This window comes from Pteropus alecto, unplaced genomic scaffold (genome assembly GCF_000325575.1).
Source record: "Pteropus alecto unplaced genomic scaffold, ASM32557v1 scaffold105, whole genome shotgun sequence".
Taxonomy (NCBI): Eukaryota; Metazoa; Chordata; class Mammalia; order Chiroptera; family Pteropodidae; genus Pteropus; species Pteropus alecto.
This window is the reverse complement of record NW_006436294.1, coordinates 2789899-2796471: the sequence shown is the minus strand read 5'-3', so window position 1 is coordinate 2796471 and position 6573 is coordinate 2789899. Positions and strand designations below refer to the sequence as shown.

Here is a 6573-nt window from a genome sequence, read left to right as displayed (position 1 = left end):
GCCGTATCCCGCCGCCCCGGGTTTAACCAAACAGAAAAAGTAACACGGGTGCTCGCGGAAGAGGGGAGGCCGTGCGCGCGCGTGCGCGGCCGTTTCTAGGGCAACAGGGAGGTTTGGGGCGCGCGCCAGCGACGGATCGCCGGCGTCCACACGGGCGGGAGGTTCGAATCCCGGCGCTGCCCACGCTGGCCGCGTGGTTGCGCCTCCTTCTTGTCGCGCCTCGGCTTCCTCCTCTGTGAAATGGGGAGCGCCTTTAGACCCACGCACTTGGCCGGGATGCTTGGAAGGGTCCAGGTTCAACCGAGCTCCTGATGGAAAGTTTCCTTGGGTCCTATAGAGGACGCAGTAAATGCGAGGGGGTAGCGTTGCTACTGGTGGTAATAGTATAGCGCGCCCCGTGATAAATTATAGCCTGCTTTCTGCCTGCCGCCCGGCTCTGCGGGGCCTTGTTCTCCACCCTTTTAAACTTAAGTTCAGATTTCACCTCCTCCAGGCAGCTGAGTCTGGCTTCCTGGCCTAATTAGGCAGCCTCTCGGCCCCATGATTGGCCTTTTACTTAACACCAGAGCCAGTCCCTTGACCTTGAGCTTGAGGTCCTCGTTTGTAATTAACAGTAGCTTCCACACTCCACGGCACTGACCTCACGCTTTTTGCCGCTCGGTTCTCCCGACAACTCAAATTCCTGTGTCATTTACTGAGGAGGAACAAAAGTTCAGAAAGGTCAGTTTCATCCAGTTTTCAAATGGCAGAGCTGAGGCTTTCAAAGTCAGCTTCCTCCAGCTTGGTGTGTTATCCAAACTCTTGACCATAAGAAGTGCTCGGCGTGTGTTTGTTGAATGAGGGAGCTAACTGATCGCCTCTCGCCCCTCCCAGCCTGGTTTTCTTGCAGAACCCAAGGCCCTTCGTGAAATGCAAGCTTCATGGCACGTGGGCTTACCTTTCACAACTGTCCTCCAGCTTCATCTGAGCCTCCCGATTCATACTGAAAGCAGCTGTAGTGTCACCAGGAGAAGACAATTGGAGCTTACGTTTGCTGGCCGTTAGGTGCCACTTCCCCGCCACCCAGAGCCACTTTTCTTGGCTTCTTCAGTTCAAGCCAGCAGCTTTGCATGGTGCCCCCTACATGGCAGGCAGGGATAAAGAGCCATTCACGTTTTGGTCCTGCCCTCATCCTGGTGTTGTGACAGATGCAGGCTTTGTGTGGCACGGAGTGACAGAGCGGAGTGGAGGGTTGGGCCCCCAAGTCCACATGCTTTCTCAGTGTTGACATAAGAGCGTCCAAAGCTGTAGACAATTTTTATAATTTATTTGAACCAAACAGGAGATGCCTAGAAGCAAGATCTCAACAGGCTGAGAAAAATGGTTTCAACAAATGATAGTTTTCAGCTTCTTTTATAGATTTGAAATTGAAGAGGGAACATAAGGAAGATTACATGACTGTGGGAGAAACCAAGGCTGGGTTTGGATTACAGCAGGGGTTCCTCCCCACCCCACCCCACCCCGGGGCTGTGGACCAGGATGGTCTGTGGCCTGTTAGGAACCGGGCCGCACAGCAGGAGGTGAGCGGTGGGCTCTGTATTTGCAGCCACTCCCCAGTGCCAGCATCACCTCCTCAGCTCCACCTCAGATCCTCAGGCATCAAATTCTCATAGGAGCACAAGTCTTTGGTGCCAAACTGGCTGGGAACTGCTGGATTCCAGGGTAGTTACAGGGTAGTAACAAGATTATGTGTTCTCTTGAAGGGGTGGTGACACTTTAAAGGCAGGGGTCTGAAAGGGGGCATTTCCAAGGTGTGTTAGCCTAGATGCACAGAAACAAGGAACAGGGCTTACGGCACAGATAAGCCTTTCACCAAAGAAGTTTCAGGCCTGGGGCGCAGACTATGCCAGGACCTGCCTAGGAGGGAATTTATGGTCAGATCATCCTGTGAGATTCCTTTCCATAGAACTCCTGTTGGTCCACATTTGAAAAAGCGACTTCTTGATTTGGTGCCTCCCCTCTCTCAACTCACTGAGCCACTGGTGAGTCACAGAACTGACTGCCCACCTCTCCTCTCCTGGCGTTGACCTAACAGTTTTCAGTAAGAAACCCGGGCATTCGTGGTAGTTTCCTTCACTTTCCAGCTGTACTAAATGAGAAATGATCATATTTTTAAAGATGTTGCCGTCAAACTGTGGTCAGCTAATTTCTGAAGCGCTTCCTCTTTTGCGTGACTGTCAGGTTAAATTGGAGAGGCGGTGCAGTAACTCACAGGATGGAGTCGCGTATGGTCGATGAGGTCCAGCTTTTGGATGGTAAACTAGCTGAGATGGTCATCTCTGTAAGTTGGAGGTTTTTCCTGCATCGTTCCTTTCTCAGCAGTTTCTCATTTACCTTGTGAAAGTTCCAGTTTCTTATCTCCCCTTACAACTTACGTAACTTTTCCAAGATAGCTATCCTTAGGTAGAATTGAGTTTCTGCCTAGGGCAAGGGCAGTCAAGAATTAGGTATATTAAAAAGATTCTCCTTAGCAGTATCTCCTTTTATAGATAATTTCATGCCCGCTGCCTCTGCAAACTTCCCCATCAAGATGGGCTGATTTAATTATGTGGAAGGAATTTAGCCTAGGGTTAAGTTTTCTCTTTGTTCTCAGCTGTTTACCATGTTAAACTTTCACTGTCTTTGAAATTTCTCAAGGGCAAGCGTCAGCTTCAAGAGCTGGAACAGGTGGGCGGGTGGAAGGAGCCTGCTCTGGGTACGAGATCTGCTCTTCACCAGATTCCGGACCTGCTCCGAGTCACGTAACAGCAGCCTGTCCCCTGCTCTGGTGGGGGCAGGGCACACTGTGACACTGTTACCCACCCCTTCCCTACCTGGATCCAGCCTCTCCATCGCGTAGCTCAGTACATTGTCTCTACTCACTTCTTGAAAACATTTGTGGATGGAAAGGTGGGATAGATTTTGATTAAATTTTTAAAAGAAAAAATCTGGGAATGAAGCAAATAGACATTAAATATTTATTGCAGAATTGAAGTTGCCTCCCTTTTTTTTCCGAGGAACATAAAATACATAGATAATTGAGTTTGCTGATAAAAAGGTTATACTTGGTGTATTAGTATAATAACGGATTTAAAATCAGGTAATTAACAGACTTTTCTTTGTTCTTTTAAATCCTATGCCAAGTGGATCTGCACACTGTTGTCCCCTGGAAGCTGGCACATTTGTGCCCCAAACTGGGTCTGGGCCAAGGCTGGATGGGCAGGGTGGGGACCTGGCTTCAGAGGCAGCCTCTGACCTAACAGGGGCCCGGGGGTATGAGGGGACCAGCTCAGCCATAGCACCTGGAGCCAAGGAGCAGGAGGCTTTGGGGCGGCGTGCTGGAAAGTGCGGGTTTGGGTGCCCTCGCATCCTGGAGGGCCTTGCGAGTCAGCCCCCCATGGCTGCTCTGCAGCTCTCTGTGCGCGTTTCTCACCAGCTCTGGTGACTGATTGTCTCTGCGGTTCCCACATCGTGCTCTGTATGTGTGGTCTGAGCGGCTAAGAGGGACGGTGGAAACAAGGATCGTGTGGCTAGACTGGACATGTTGCGTGTCGTTGGCGAGTTTTTTGACTGAGGGAGCCCCAGAATCTCTGACATGCCCTCTGCCCTTTCCTCCCTCTCTCGAGTGTTTATCTAAGATTAAGTTGCAGACATGATACCCTTTTACCCACTCTCAAGTGTTGCCAGTGTTTGTTTTCTAAAAACAAGGACTTTCTCTTACGTAGCCACATGACAGTTATCGAAATGGGACGGTAACATTGGCGCGGCGCTATTCGGGTTTCGCCAGCTGGGACCCACAGTTTCACCGGTCGTCTCAGTCTTGTTCTAATTTTATGTAAAGCAGAAGGAAACCCTGGGTCACGTACGGCATTCAGTTGTCATGTGCCTTTACTCTTTGAGCCTGTCGTGGTGTTCTGTGACATGAATGATTTTGAAGAACACAGCCAGTTCTGTAGAATGTCCGTCCTTTGAGCTTTGCGTGATGTCTCCTCATGGTTACATTCAGATTCTGCTGTGTTGGCGGGAACACACAGAAGTGACACTGAATTCACAGCCATCATGTCAGGAGGCACATGACTTCGACTAGTCCCCTTGGGGGTGATGCTACGTTCGAGGAGGTCAGGTTCATAGTGAAGTTCAAATTCCCTCCTTTGTAATTCGGTGTCTCATGATGCGATATTCTGATACTGTGTCCTCATCCTGCTAGTCATCAGTCCTCAGATTTTCTTCGCCCATTAGTCTTAGCATCTATTGATGATTCCTTCCAGAATCAGTTACCATCATCGTGGTTGCTAGACGATGAGTTTCATCTATTGATGATTCCTTCCAGAATCAGTTACCATCATCGTGGTTGCTAGATGATGAGTTTCATCTATTGATTCCTTCCAGAATCAGTTACCATCATCGTGGTTGCTAGATGATGAGTTTCTAAATCTGTCACTTCTTCTGCATTTACTAGTTGTCCGTCTCTGTGAGCAAAAAGTTCCTTCATGTGTCTTTATAGTTCTCTGAACGCATGAATTCCTGTTTTCATCCGTGGTTTATAACCCCTTATCGTGGTCCTCGGGTCACCCCAGGTTTGGCCCGTTGAACCCCTTCAGCCCTGTCTGTCCTTGAGCACTTTCTTCCTTTCTGCACAGAGCACGTTCCTTGTCCAGCTCTGGAATGAGCTGTTGCCACAGGGGGACCTGGTTTCTTTAGTGGAGAACAGTGTTTAGAAACCGAGATCTGGGAACGAGGTGAGCTCATTGTTACCAGGGCGCCCTTGCTTCTCGGCCCTCGCCAGTAAACACAGCTGGGAAACAGATGCAGGTGCGTGCGTGCACCGCACGGACACGCATAGACGTTATACCTACCCACACGCATCTATATATCTGTCCCTATTTTTATCCTAAAAGCCAGTGAGTTCTAATGCATCTTTCCAGTTCCGATCCAGCATCTCAGGGTTAGTTCTACCCTGACTCTCTCTCTGTATTTATAACTCCCTTTTCCGAGGCAGAGAGAACTGCCTCTCTGTACCCACGGTGTAGTTACTCGTTTGCTCAGTCCTAGGACATACTAAAAATAGTTTCAGAATTGCTACCCCACGGCTCCGAAAAAAGACGCCTGCTACCCGGAGTTGAGCATTTAACTCGGTGTTGCCTCCTCCGCCCGCCGTGATTGTCCTTTCTGCCGTTCGAGTCACTTACGGTCTGCTGCGGCCCAAACGAATTAAGTGGGAAATCTCAGAAATGAACAATTCATAAATTTTACATTACACACCGTTTTGAGTCACGTGATAAAGTCTCCCGCTGTCCCGCTTTGTCCCATTTGGGACGTGACTTATCCCTTTGTCCAGTGTCTCCGTGCTATAGACGCTGATGCATGCGGTTTGTCACTTAGTACCCGTCTTGGTGGTCAGATCAGCTGTCTTGTCGCCGTGCTTGTGTTCAGGTCACCCTTATTTTACTGCTTAAGGAGCCTGACGTGCAAGAGTAGTGATGATGGCAATTCGGATACGCCAGAGACGCCATAAGTGAAAAGTGCGTGTTCTCGACAACGAAGAAAAAAGTGCTGGGGTCGCTGAGATTCGCGGGCAGAGCGAATCCGTGAAATGGCGAAGAAGAGAAAAGTTTGTGCTAGTTCTGTTGTCGCACCTCACACTGCAGAAGCGACGGCCGCAGTGCGTGACAGGTGCTTCGTGAAGGTGAAAATGGCGTTAAATTTGGGGGGGGGGCCGGGAACAGTGGCCCGTCGTGCCAGAAAGCATTGAGCCCGTACAGTGATGTCAGCAGGGGGTCCCCCGGAACGAGTGACACCAAACCATTTACTCCGAGTAAGGGGCGGTCACAGACTCAGGCGTGGGGGTGGCGTTTGATCATCGCAGGCCATCACAAGAGAAAGAAGGGTGAGGGCAGCGGGTGGGGTGCTCTGACAGACTCGTTCGTGTAACTTCCATTGCAGTCCACGGCTGTAGTTCTGTTTAATTATTCTTGTTAACCTGTTAGACTTTACCGTGCGCGTATAAGATCAAACTCTACACGGGGCTTGTACCGTCCGCGGTTCTGAGCATCTGCCGAGGGCTTCAGACCGCGTCACCCGTGGATAGGGGGGCAGCCGCCACCTCTCCCGCTCGGTAGCCTGGGCCCGTGGGGCAGACGCCGTGCTGCAGGGTCGTTGGGTTGGCCCTCCCCTCTCCTCCCGCTTCAGTGCAGCTGTGGCTGCTCGTGGCAGATGTGGTTCCGTTGATGTGTTTAGTGTTTCACTTTCTGTAGGTACGTCAACTTTTGGAGTGAGTGTATTTCTTGTGTTGTCATGAAAGGAATAAGTTTTGCTTCTTTTTTTTGTGTGGGGGCATGGACACAGGAAGTGGCAGGGATGGCCCAGGGGCGCGAGTCCCAGAAGGGGGCGGAGAGTTCGGGCAGGGGCAGGGGCCGGGACTGGAGTGGGACTCCCCCCCAACATCCCCCTTTCCCCGCCTGGGGCCCCGCTGACGTCTGGGCTCTGGTGACCTTCCCTGAGCACTTCTCTTCATGCCCATGGCCGGGTCTGCTTTCTCTTCCTTATGACCCCCAC

At 50.8% G+C, this 6573-nt stretch overlaps 1 long non-coding RNA gene across 1 annotated transcript; it reads left to right on the top strand.

Annotated features, from left to right (window-relative positions):
* The first annotated feature begins 25 nt into the window (after positions 1-25).
* LOC112480546 lies at positions 26-3012 on the top strand. Its single transcript, XR_003046646.1, has 2 exons — positions 26-2320; positions 2677-3012. It is a non-coding gene; the product is annotated as an uncharacterized LOC112480546 (long non-coding RNA).
* The last annotated feature ends 3561 nt before the right edge of the window (positions 3013-6573 follow it).